We start from the raw sequence: 14,254 nt of genomic DNA on the forward strand, positions 1-14,254 counted from the left end.
TCTGTGTGTGACCCATGAGAGAGAGAGCACTGAGGATGGATACTTATGAAGTATTTTGTTCAGAAAGATCATTATTAAAAATTATCCTTTACTTAGCTCAGATTTTTGCCCCTCTTTGATTTTATTCTAGCTCATGAAATTTGTGTTATGGGAACAAGATATGTTTTCCTATTTTCAGAGGAGATATTTGTGATTTGCAGAACTGAAACACAAATCAGAAATTACTCTCTTCCATCAGATTCAGAGAATTAGGCCCAACCCTTGCTTTCAAGCCATCCTCAGCTTAAACCTATCAGAGCTATTACCACTGACACTGGTGTCTGTATTAAGAATGTTTTATAGGTCAGCAAGGGCTATGGGACAGCGCAGGAAAATAGCCGTTTCAGGGACTACCTCATAGACTTCCTCTGAGCTCTTGCATCCTTTGTAACAAAAGGAATTTATGTACTTAACCGTCTTGTCATTGTGTGATAGATAACAGGGAGAAAAAAGAGCCAGGAGGAGCTTGCCTGGTTCCAAGGCCCTGTAAACAACAATCAATTTGCTAGAGGTGTCCACACAAAGTGGTTGTGAGCCACGCTTAAGTGATTGTGACACGTCTAAAAGGCAAACTTATGTCACAGAAAAGCAAAGCTCTCGGGATAGATGGTTCCATAAAGTTTCGCAAAGACAGCTGGAAACTTTGATCTGTATAAGACCACATCACAAAAAAAATGGTTAGTTTCTGAGAGCACACCGGAGAGAGGCCTTTACATGCAGGTCTCCAGGGTTCCTGTGTGTCCCAATTATCAACTACTTGGTGATCATGAGAGTTAATTGTCTGCCGCATGCCTGTGAAATGTTAGGTCAGACATAAGCCTGAGGAGATATTCTCGCTGTTTTTACAAGATATGCCCTTGCCTCTGATTTTGATTCTATTTCATCCCTCACTCCTATAACTTAAAAAAAATAAAAAAGTGATTCTTTGGATGGCTTCTTTGCATAGGATTTAATATCTTTTGCCCAGACTTGGAACCAAATCAGTTAGCAGGGGACAATAGAGAGGAAGGAGTACACTGCCAGTAACGAATGGTCATATAAGGGGGCTGGATAGCACAGCGGGTATGGTGTTTGCCTTGCAAATGGCCGACCTGGGTTCGATTTCCAGCATCTCATATGGTCCCCTGAGAACCACCAGGAGTAATTCCTGAGTGCAAAGCCAGGAGTAACCCCTGTACTTCGCTGGGTGTGAACCAAAAAGCAAAAAAAAAAAAAAAAAAAAAAAAAAAGGTCATATAAATGCCAGAGAAGATAGCCTTGGGCAGCCAAACACTGTGACATGATGTTTTTCCAGGGAAAGGACCCCAAAATATAGGCATGAAGTGATGTGCCACAGACACATGTGCCACTCTGTGAGAGACCAACTCTTTTGATGCATATCCATTACAGGGGTCAGCCTGGGTAGGCTTTAATAAAGGGGTCAGCCTGGGCAGGCTTTCAGGATTAGTTGGAAGAGTTGCATAAACCAATGCAAACCGACAGGAATTCAGTCAGAGTGAAGAATTTAGAATGAAGAATGGAAAGGCTGTCATGAGAGGGGAGTTGTTTTAATTTTTGTTTCATCCATATGCATTTATGCTCTGCTTATTTTTAAGGTGTGGTGTGTGTTTGTGGGGGGATGGTTAGGAGAAAATTTCAACTGGTGGAAGTAGAAACATGATGTTTTAAATTTTTTTTAATTGAATCACTGTGTCCACTGAATCAGCTGTTCATGGTCAGGTTTCAGTCATACAGTGTTCTAACACCCATCCCTCCACCAGCATACATTTCCCCAACACCAGTGTCCCCAGGTTCCCTCCTGCTACCCCCAATATGCCAGACACTTTCTCTCTCTCTCTCTCTCTCTCTCTCTCTCCTCCCTCTTCCTCTCTCTCCCTCTCTCTCCTCCTACCTCTATCTCTCCCTCTCTCTTTCTTCCTCTCTCTCCATCTCTTTCTCTTCCTCCTTCCATCTCTCCCTCTCTTCTTCCCTTCATCTCTCTTTCTCCCTTTCTCCCTTTGGGGACTGTGGTTTGCAATACATATACTGAAAGGTTATCATGTATATCTCTATACCTACTTTTAATACCCAGTTTTTATCCAGTGTGATAATTTCCAACTTATTGTGATACTGATCCCTTCTCTGTCTTACCTACTCTTTGTCCCCCACATTCATGTGGTAGATTCTAACCACTGAACCACTATTCTGTCCCCAAAACCTGATATCTTATGTTTCCTTTGCCATGCTCGCATGCTCGCACATTTATCAAATTCTTCATTTAGTTCCTTATATTGTAGACAGATTTTATAACATTTGGACACACTCGTATTTAAACCTTCAACCCAGTCATGTTAATAATACTCTTCACACAAGTTTTTCTATACCAAATCACCTCTTAAAACCATAATTCAGGGGCCAAAGGATAGTACAGCATTTAGGACACATGCTAGGCATGTGCTGGACCAAAATTTGATATTGGCACCACAGGTCCCCTGAACATCACCAGGTACAGTCCTGGAGGTCTGTATGGTGTGGCTCATATCTCTGGAGCTGCAGGTTTGGAGCAACAGCTCATCCTTGGACCCTTGTATTGAAACCATAGCTCGGTTGACCAAAAATCTCTAGTGGGGTCCCTCAGTCTCCTGAGCAGCCCCCGTTAAACAAATACATAATTCAGAGTTATTAAGTGGAGGGAAATAACATGGTTTGGTTTTGCATCCTTTACCTTCAGTGCCTTGTCTAGACTCCAGGTCCTCCCTGGTTTGGGGACAAGAGAAAGGAAGGACTAATCTGTTTGTGAACAATTAACATTTATTTTGTGGAAGAGTTGGCATGTTTTTTTTTTTTTCCCTTTATTTTATTTTATTTTTTTTAAAGTTGTAGATTTACAATTTTTTGTGCTTTGGTTTCAATTATACAATGATCAGATACCCATCCCTCCACCAGTGCCCACCCTCCACCACCATGGACAATATCCCTCCCACCCCCATCCCCCCATCCCCCCGTCTCTGTGGCAGGGCAATCCCCTGTGTTCTCTCTCTCCTTTTGGGTGTTGTGGTCTGCAAAAGAGGCATTGAGTGGCAAACATGTTCAGTCCATAGTCTACTTTCGACATGCATCTCCCCTCCTGGGAGGATCCTCCAAACATCCTTTATTTGGTGCTCCCTTCTCTATCTGAATAGCCCTTTCCTCTAGGATACCCGACTGGCCTCTAAGTTCTGGAGTAATCCTCCTGGTGCTGATCTCAGCTATTCTTGGGTATTAATCTCATACTTTGTTACTTTATATCCCCCAGATGAATGCAATCTTTCTATGTCTATCCCTCTCTTTCTGACTCATTTCGCTTAGCATGATACTTTCCATATTGTACCACTTGTATGTAAATTTCATGACTTCATCTTTTCTAAGAGCTACATAGTACTCCATTGTGTAGATGTACCAAAGTTTCTTTAACCAGTCATCTGTTCTTGGGCATTCAGGTTTCTTCCAGTTTCTGGCTATTGTAAAGAGGGCTGCAATGAACAAACAAGTGCAGATGTCACTTCGACTATACATTTTTGCCTCTCTGGGATATATTCCCAAGAGTGGTATTGCTGGGTCAAATGGGAGCTCAATTTCTAATTTTTTGAGAATCGTCCATACTGTTTTCCAGAAGGGCTGAACCAGTGGACATTCCCACCAACAGTGAAGGAGTGTCCCAAGTTGGCATGTTTTTAAAAGGGAACCATTGCACTACCTGTATCCTTTAAACTGAGTCAAAAGCCTTTGGACAGGACCAAAAGCAATTTAAGAAACCATCAAGTAAACAAGTGAGCTGTCATCTGGTTTACCAGGTCTGGTGATTTGGTTGGAGAATGAGCTCAGTTAGTTCCCTCTAGAGAATTGAAAGACAATTATGTATAGCCAAAGTAGTTTAAACTTGTTAACACAAATCAACTCTTTTCTTTATCCACTGAGTTCATCTTCTTTCTTTTCCACAACCCCTTCCCCCACCAAGGTTTATCCCTACTTGGGGGACACTTTTTACATTTTCTACTTGACTTTGTTAGTCCTTAAAGTTACAATTCTTTTAACAAACCACCTTCCCTCTTAAGTTACCGCTAGAATTTTTATGGCAACAATTTCAACCAGTTGCTGTGCTTCTTCCTTTGCTGGTTTGTGCTGGTTTACCCTGTTCTCTGATGAGTCCCTACTCATTGCAGATGCTGACCTGCTTATGCAGAAAGCACTGATGAGAGTCGATCTCTCACAGAGCATCATCTGAGTCATTAGCCATCTTGTGATATCCCAGGATAGCTTGTACCCTTGTAGCTCATTTCTCTGTCATGGGTGTAAGAGGAGATTTTTTCTCAAAAGTGCTATGCCCCATGGTAGGGAAGAGATCTTATTTTATAACTCAAGCCAATGGCTTATCACCACACTATGATTTTATTGGGGAAATTCTACATGAGAACAATATAAGAATACAATTCAGTTGACAGTAAATGGGAAGGAGGGTCAGGAGCCAGGAGATGGGTGTGCTGACAGAAAGTGTCATTGCCCAGATAGTTCCTTGCAGCTCTGAGTTCAAAAGGAGAATGTGGTTGGTGTGAGGGCAGGGGACACATCTCTGAGTAAGAGTTCCAGGTTCCCCGTGCTAAAACCAGAAGTATCCTTCAGGACCACAGCGGTAGGGCGTTTACCTTGCACGCAGCCAACATGGCCGACCCGAGTTCGATTCCTCCGCCCCTCTCGGAGAGCCCGGCAAGCTACCGAGAGTATCTCGCCCGCACGGCAGAGCCTGGCAAGCTCCCGTGATGTATTCGATATGCCAGACACAGTAACAACAAAGTCTCCAATGGAGACGTTACTGGGCCCGCTCGAGCAAATCTATGATCAACGGGAGGGCCTTTACCTTTACCTTTATCCTTCAGGACCATGGCTGTGTAGTCCAGAAGACATTTAAAATGGGTTCAATTGGATGCCCAAATCAGTACCATGTTTCAGAGGTCTGCTATTTGGGCTACTTGTTAATTTCATGCTAGATGGGACTTCCCATCTGGGATTGCCTTTTGCATGTCGTGTGTGTGTGTGTGTGTGTGTGTGTGTGTGTGTGTGTGTGTGTCTTTCTAGAAAAGTGGTTTCTTTTCATGGAGATGGCAAGTCATTCCATCTCCTGTATCATTACAGTATCTGTCCGTGCGACAAGGGGACATATTCTCTGGCACCAGCACTGCCAATTTCTTTGCCTCTATGCCAGTCTCCTGCACAGCCTCCCTGGACCAGGGTCTCTTCTTTACCTAAAGGGATGGTCCTCTTGAATGGTTGTGGAGATTTCCAGATTTATTTGACCTGCATCTTCATCTTTTCAGAAAAAGAAAAAAATCACTCAGCTCTCCTCACCCCCAAAGTATACCTCCTTTAAGCAAACAAGCAGAACAGACCCAGTTGCACCCAAAGCTACAACCCCCACCATCATTTCAGCGCCCCCTAGGGGACAGTGTCAGTCTCGCTCACTTTGGAAAACACTGATCTAGAACATGTATCATGTTTTTGTGACTGGAACCTGAACACCATGAAGGAAGTTCACGTGGGAGGGAGTCACAAATAGGAAGAAACTGGAATCTTCATTTGCTCACTGATTGAGTTTCCTAGAGGGCAGGATCGTGTTAGCAAACTGACCCTCCAAACAATACTCTCCCCCCACACACCACTAAAACACAAAATCCTGGCCCTCCAAGACCCCCAACAACTAAAACAAGACCACTATTACTTGCTTGGTTTGTCTGGTTCTGTTACAGAGCAAGCAACTTAAGCACCTGATTCTGGGCTCTTGAGGATGGCAAGTATGAACAGCACGTTGACCATCTGTGGTTGTCTGCAGTGTTACAGCCCTTTATATATAGCACGAGAAAGGTCAACAGCAACCTCTGCTTAGGACAGGGACCCCAGTGGCTGTTTCAGTAGCTTCTGCATATATATGTATATATATATTATATCTTCGCCCCTGTTTGATTGGTTATGTCCAATGTCGGTCCTAGATAAAGACCAGTTAGTTTCCCTCTGACATCGTATATGCTTCTTTCCCTTTTCCTGTTGTAAACAGTATCACTGTGTGGATTTCAGCCTCTAGAGGTGAAGACACAGACTCCACAGTGGGCAAGAGTTCCACAGACAGGGCTCTGGGACTCAGTGGATGCTGGCTCCCGGGCATCTTCTGCCATGTTTGTTTGGCACAACTTTGAAAAGACTGCACCCGAGTGCTATTGTAACCATCAGATTACAGACTGCCAAGCGAGCTGTTGAAACTAGCTCTGATTTAATTAAAAATGAGAAAAAGTTATTTTCTGAGATGAGTCAAGGCTTGAAAACAGAGTCCCAGGCTTTCCTTGGGGGAAAGAGAGCCAGACAACCAGGCTCAGAGGTAGTCTTACCAGAAGGGTTGGTGAAATCATGGCAGTGGGTAGCCAGAGGCTGTGGCCTCCTCACTGGTGACCTTGTGACGTGCCTCAGGGGCTTGCTTTCCGTGCAGCCAACTGTAAACAATTAGTGAACTGTCTGGTAAGGGAGGGCGAATGTCTGTGCCCTTGCTTGGGTCTTTGTGCTGAAGCACGGACTAAGGAGGATGAGGTGTGGGAGGCAGGATGTTCTGGGGGCTGGAGGGCAGGGATGAGGCTGGTGAGAATCCAGAGGATAAAAAGTCCTATGAGCCTCCCACCCCCAAGATCTTGGAGCGGCCACCAGACCTTTGCCTGGTTTGAAATGGTGGAGTTTGCCAATTTTGTTTTTGACAGAAAGATGACCTTAACTGACATCTGGATGTTATTTTTTTATTTTTAAAATAATTATGACTTCATTATTTATTTATTCAATCTGCCATAGGTTATTTGTTACTATAATTGTCATGCCGTTATTTACTCATTTATCCACCAGTTTGGTTTGATATTTTTTCATGTCATTGGAGGCAGTAAAATTCATGACTTTTAGCAGTTGTGGATTTTCCAGGTAAAAGTTCTCTTTGCTTACTTCACCAGTGAATTTGGTGCACTTTTCACTTGCTTAAAATCATCTTGTGTGTCATTAGAGTAATTAAAAATTGTTTCCTAGCAGGCGTTGCATATTTCTTTTTAAACTTGACTCTCAGCAGGCCAGAGACTAGTAGGTATCCCCCAATATCCTGTCTCTCCCTCTTTCTCTGCATTGGCAGTTCTAAATATTAGCTCAACACAGTTCCACCCAGACTCTACCTTCTGCAGCTGGTAGGACACAGGACTGTTTGGCTATTGGAAGTTTAGAGGATGTGGCATGTGTAGGTCTGAGGGAAAAGTCTTGCTCTTCCCTTACATATTTCTTGTGAGAACAAGACACCCCATCTGGTGTGGGAACCAGGATTTCAGGATCATTCCAGGCTTGGGTTCCTGATTACTGGACCATCTACACAAAACAGTAATCTCCTGTGTGTCTAAGTTTATTGGGGGTCTGTTGCATGCAGCTGGACCTAATGTTCATTTATATTCTAAAATTACAATAATTTTTCAATCAACATTATAAAATGAAAATGGTTTTCTCATTCTGTGTTCTAATTGGTTATTCTTTCCCTAAATAAAATCTGCTGATATATTCACTTGTGTCTTGCCATTTATAGTAGTTGGGGAGCAAGGATGGAATGCATAAGCACTGGTTTATTCAAGAGCTTTCACCCTTAGAAGTTATGGGACAGAATAGTTGTGGATAATTTGCAATTGTCTACCCACTTAGGGCACATTGTAAATGCTACAATGCTTACTCAGCACTGCATAAAGAGAACCCAACTCCAGAAAGAGGTAGGCACTGGTGTTGAAAGTTTAAGCTGAGGTTTGATGGTGGGACAATGGGGGTTTATGCCCTTGGGTTTATACCCTAACTAGTCTTCCAGACTAGACCCAGTGACCTAGAGTAGGACATCTGGATAGCTTATAAGAGCTATAAACCCCCTTAGTTCCCATCAATCCTCCCAGATGGTGAGTCTTTGTCCCCTGCCAAAAGACGACAGTCTCATACTGCACAGAGGCAAAGGCTTTATTTGAAGCATATTTTTTTATTGAAGTAATAATCCATTATAAAATTTTCAGGTCTATATCATTGAAAATTAACACACATATAGACTCTATTAAGTTCACTGTAGTACAATTCTATCAATCACACATTTGTCTCCTTTTGTCTGACTTACCTACTTCCTCTTTCCCACTTCAATTCTGATAACTCTAAATGGTTCAAAGACTTGTTTCTGTCTTTTGTTTTGTTTTGGTGACACACTTGCAGTGCTCAGGGCTTACTCCTTGCTTTGTGCTCAGGAACCACTCCTGGTGGGACTTAGGGGACCTTACGGTATGCCAGAGATCGAACCAGGGTCCACTAAATGAGAGGCAAGTGCCCTATTCACTATACTATCTCTCCAGCCACTCATTATTATTTCATTTATCTGTTTGCTTGTTTTCTTTGCTATACTTGAGTAAAATCATAGTGTTTAATTTATTTCTAAGCATGTTAGGTCTGTCTGTTTGTGAAAAATAGCAAGATTTTCACCTTCCTCTTTTAACAACTGAATAATATTCCATTTTTATGTATATTCCACATCTTTGTCCATCAATCAGTGAATACTCAGGTTGTATATAGTTCTTGGCAGCTTTAAATGAAGTAGCAATAAAGATGAATGTGCATATATCTCTTTTTCTTATAGTTTTGGGCATATATGAGGGATAGCTTGGGGTAATTTTGGTATTAATTTTTTAAAGAATTGCAATATTACTTTTCATAGTGACTGGACTAATTTTTCTACCCACCAAAAGTCCACTGGGGCTTATTTCTCTCTACATCCTCTATAACATTTGTTTTTGTCTGGATAATAGCTGTTCTGGTAAGTGTGAAGTAATATATATTTCTTTAGTTTGTTTTTCCTTAATATGAGATGAAAACTTTTTTCACTCACTTTTAGTTAACTAGATATTGAAGTAGATTTCCCAGGGAAAGTGGTTTGTTCTTTGGGTCTTTCACTAGTTTTCTTTTTGTTTTTTCTTCCTTGTGTCTCATTGTGGTATTTTTGGGAAGTGTTTTTCTTTCAGAAGGCATATGCTATAGGGGATGGATATTGTTTACAGATAAGAACCAGAGAAAGACATATTTGGGAATTAATCTTGAAGATACTAATCCAGTAGAATTAAAGTTGAGTAGGGGACAACCTTGACTTTCATATTTCTTTACCTTCAAACAAGTTTTTGTTGAACATTTTATTGGGTTTTGGAGTGATAACACAGCAGTAGGGTGTTTCACCTTGCAGCCAGCCCGGTCAAACCGGGTTTGATTCCTCTGCCCCTCTCGGAGGGCATGGCAAACTACGAAGAATATCTCGCCTGCATTGCAAAGCCTGGCAAGCTACCCGTGACGTATTCAATATGCCAAACACAGTAACAGGAAGTCTCAAAATGGAGACATTACTGGGCCCGCTCGAGCAAATCGATGAACAGCGGGAGGACAGTGACAGTGACAATTCAGAATCTAGATGAAAGATTTTTGGAATCAGATGTTTATTGTGATAGAGATTTGGTGCAAGTACTATAGTTGGATAACAGCAAAGAGAAGAAATGAAATGACTCAGGTATTGGAGTAGCCAGGAGAGACACTTCAATAAGCTGATGGCTCAGTGAAACCAAAGTACTGTTTGAACAGCTGTGTAATGAGTTTGGATACTCAAATGGGTGTTTTTGTAGGTGAAAGTTTTGTGGAGAGTGATAAGACTGGAGTCCAAATCCAGTTTTGGTATCTACATTGGAAGTGGAAGAGTTGCTTGGAAAAAAGGCTGGACTGACCGTGATGGAGACTTGGTTTACATTGTCATCCTCAGGTGGAGAGCAACATTTAACCTGGAGAGAGGAAGTCTGTGAGTGAGATGTCAAAGGGCTGCATTTCAGGTGACTGCAATGACAAGTAAAGGGTAGAAAGTGTGATAAAATTGTGCAAGTCTCAGAGAGTGGCTTTTATTTATTTTGATTTTCTTATTTATTTATTTATTTATTTATTTATTGTTTTTTTAAAAATATTTTTTATTTTTTAATTTTTATTAGAGAAACACCATGAGGTACAGTTGTAGACTTACAAATTTTTGTGCTTGGGTTTCAGTTATACAATGATCAAGTACCCATCCCTCCACCAGTGCCCATTTTCCGCCACCACGGGTCCCAGCATCCTCATACCCCCCATCTCCCCCCATCCCACCCTGCCTCTGTGGCAGGGAATTCCCTTTTGTTCTCTCTCTCCTTTTGGGTGTTGTGGTTTGCAAAAGAGGCATTGAGTGGCAATCATGTTTGGTCTATAGTCTACTTTCAGCATGCTTCTCCCATCCTGGGAGGATCCTCCCAACACCCTTTATTTGGTGCTCCCTTCTCTATCTGAGCTGCCTTTTCCCCTAGCACATGTGGCTGGCCTCCAAGCCATGGAGCAAAATTCCTGGTACTAATCTCGGCCACTCTTGGGTGTTAGTCTCCTATTTTGTTACTTCATGTTTCCCAGATGAATGCAATCTTTCTATGTCTATCCCTTTCTTTCTGACTCATTTTGCTTACCATGATACTTTCCATGTAGTACCCCTTGTATGTAAATTTCATGACTTCATCTTTTCTAACAGCTACATAGTTCAGAGTGGCTTTTAAATGACACAGATGGAGGTAGTAATGGTGTGGAAGGGAAGACATAAGCTTTAGAGTCCTGCACCCACAGGAAAACAATAGAAAAGTATTTTCTTCCTATATCATTTTGGGTTGGAAAATACTTTTCTTTCCAGATCATTGGATCTATCCTGTTGTTGGTATAATCTCTCTCAATGTTTTAGTAATATTTTTAAGGATCTTTTTATTTTAATTTAATTTAATTTTATTTTTGCTTTTTGGGTCACACCTGGTGATGCACAGGGGTTACTCCTGGCTCTGCACTCAGGAGTTACTCCTGGCAGTGCTCAGGGGACCATATGAGATGCTGGGAATAGAACCCGAGTCGGCTGCATGCAAAGCAAAGTCCTACCCGCTGTGCTATCGCTCTTTAAGGATCTTTTTAAAGGGAAATTACAAGAAACTGATTCATGGGGCTGCCAATCCACTACCATTTAAAATGAGTATTTAAATAAAATGTTACATGGAGCCAGACACAGTAACAACAAAGTCTCCAATGGAGACGTTACTGGGCCTGCTCGAGCAAATCGATGATCAACGGGAGGGCCTTTACTATTTACTATTTTACTATGTATCAGTGCATTATATACCTACATAGACATACATGTGAAAAGTCATTTTTTAATTATACAAATGTCAAGATTTATATTATTTAACTTAATTATTGATATAAATTGATGCCAGTGCAGCTGGATAATTTTATAGACATTCATAACCAGTTTATTATCTGGGGGGATGAATATTGTTCTTAAAATTATATATTAATACTAATATTAGTTTAAAAGCAAAATTGGGAGCTTTTTAAAGTTTTCTATGACAGCTGTTTTCTTTTATTTCTATTTTTGCCCATTACTCCATAGAAAACAATAAACAGAAAATTACAAAGCAGATGGCCGTTATGGCTTTCTTTTAGTAGCTTTTAAAAATATATATAACCCCAAACATCTGGTGCAATCTGGACTTAGGTCTCAGAAAATGATTTGATTCATCTTTAAAGTCGACCAAACATGAAGTGACAGAGGTATACAATGAATCAAATAGTAAGGTGAGAATTGCACTTATGTAGAAAGCATTTGAAGTGAGTCCTGTGGTTTCAGTTCTTAGTCAAATTCTGCCTTTAAATAATCAATATCCCACTAAATATTAGGAGAGTATCTGTACATGGTTACATGTCTTTTCTTCCTATCAATACTCTACACTTGTCCCCATTTCTTCACTTTTGTTTTGTATACTGATCATACTTTACAAATCTGGTTAGTTCCATAAGGTTCCTGCTATTTCTAAATTAACCACAGTGTCCTAAAATTTGATAGATTAATCCCATTAGGAGAATCTAGAAATATTGAAATAAATGCTTCAAATTCTAATATTACATATTAATAAAACATAAAATGGAAACGTTACTGGTGCCTGCTTGAGCAAATCGACGATTAATGGGAAGTCAAGTGATCAAGTGATCAATAAAACATTTTTAGGAGTGTCGCAAGAAATGCTTATACAGTCAAATATTTCATAGACTATCTTTATTGCTTTGATGGTTAAATTTTACTTCTAGTGTTTCAGAAAACATCTGGATTTAAAAATCAGAAGTGACTTGTAAATACTAATAATTTTGATTCCATGAGTAGAATATTTTTGCTTTTTGGGTCACACCTGGCAATACACAGGAATTACTCCTGGCTCTGCACTCAGGAATTAGAATATCTGGGCTGGAACAATAGCAAAGCGAATAGGGTGTTGCTTTGCATGAGGCTGGCTGGGGTTCGATTCCTCCATCCTTCTTGGAGAGCCCAGCAAGCTACCGAGAGTACCCTGCCTGTGCTGCAGAGCCTGACAAGCTCCCAGTGGCATATTCAATATGCCAAAAACAGTAACAAGTCTTACAATGGAGACCTTACTGGTGCCCGCTCCAGCAAATCTGTGAACAATGGGAGGACAGTGCTACAGTGCAGAGTAAAATAATTATAATAACATTTTGAGATTTGTAAATTCTAAATTTTCAAGTGTCACTGTAGAAAATCTTGTCTCTTCAAATTCCATTCTTTTTGTTCATTTATTTTATTTTTTTAAATTTTTATTAGTGGATCACCGTGAGTTACAATTACAGAGTTATAAACTTTTGTGCTTGTGTTCCAGTCACACAATGATCTAGTACCCATCCCTCTACCAGTGCCCATTCTCCACCACCAATAATCCCAGTATCTCTCCCACCCCCCCTCCCCTCCCTGCCCACCCCTACCCTGTCCCACCCCACTTCTGTGGCAGGGCATTCCCTTTTGTTCTCTCTCCTTTTGGGTGTTGTGGTTTGCAATAGAGGTATTGAGTGGTCATCGTGTTCAAAAATATGGAATGCTTCACAAATTTGCGTGTCATCCTTGCACAGGGCCCATGCTAATTGTCTCTGTATCATTCCAATATGTGGTGCCGAAGCGAGCATTTTTTGTTCATTTTGATTGTCTAGCACTGCACTGTAGCACTGTCCTCCTGTTGTTCATTGATAACAACATGTAGCACAGAGGGTTCATTTTCATTAGAACACTTAATGACCTATTGTATAAACTCTTTAGGGGAGGCCAGGGGGCCCCGACATCTCTCCCCCTCGCCGCCTGCGTTCGGAGGGCCCTGGGCCACTCTCCCAGTCGGGGTGGCCTGACCCATGGGGCAGACGGTGAACAAAAGGAGGGCCAAGCCAGTTGGTTGATTGCCGTTTATTCCATTATCCCCATGCGCCAGTCTCTCTGAGCCTCCCATTCTAGCCTCACACTGCTCCTCATTCCCATCTCCTTCTGTCTCTCCTGCTCATCTCTCCATGCTCCATCTCCCTGCCTGGATGCTCTCTCTCTCTCTCTCTCTCTCTCTCTCTCTCTCTCTCTCTCTCTCTCTCTCTCTCTCTCTCTCTCTCTCTCCACGTGCCTGCTCCTGTATTCTTCTACATTCTTCCCTCTCTGTCCCCCTTGCTAGCCTCTCCACGGTCCATCATGCTGTCCTGCTCTCTCTCCAGCTCTCTTGTCTCTCCAACTCCCTAGCACTTTGGGCTGACACTGCACCAAGTCAGGTATCAAAATCAAGAAAGCCCTTCCTGAGGGCCCACCAGGTTCAAAGGGAATACCACTAAGAGGTATTCCAAAGCCCTTCCTGACTGCCTAAGGACAAAATATCTCCTAAGGTGTTTTTCCTCCTTTCCTCAGTCCAATAACTCTATTAACATCTCAATACTAGTTATTTTTGTATGGACACAGTAAGAAATATCATTGAGGCTTGTAGGGCAGCTCTCCTGGGAACATCTTGCCACAGACTCAGACTACAGCACTCAGGCCAGATTAATTATTCCTAACCCTAGCAGGGTCCAAATATAATTATTACTTTTTGGATCATGACCGCATTTGTCCATGACCAAACTCTTAACTTATAGTTAAGCATTATGGCACTTTGGCCAGGCCCATCTCCATGCCAGGGTGCACATAGTTTACCACTTGCCCTGGTTCCATCCAGTCCCTCATTCGAACCCTGCTTTTGGGGGCACTAGGAAGTAAGGGCAGCTGAGGCTTAGGTGAGAG

General features: G+C 41.7%; 1 pseudogene; it reads right to left on the reverse strand.

Annotated features, from left to right (window-relative positions):
* Positions 1 to 13,035: 13,035 nt before the first annotated feature.
* LOC130026254 (uncharacterized) lies at positions 13,036 to 13,132 on the reverse strand (annotated as a pseudogene).
* Between the last annotated feature and the right edge of the window lie 1,122 nt (positions 13,133 to 14,254).

This window comes from Sorex fumeus, unplaced genomic scaffold, assembly GCF_029834395.1.
Source record: "Sorex fumeus unplaced genomic scaffold, SorFum_2.1 ptg000033l, whole genome shotgun sequence".
Classification (NCBI taxonomy): Eukaryota; Metazoa; Chordata; class Mammalia; order Eulipotyphla; family Soricidae; genus Sorex; species Sorex fumeus.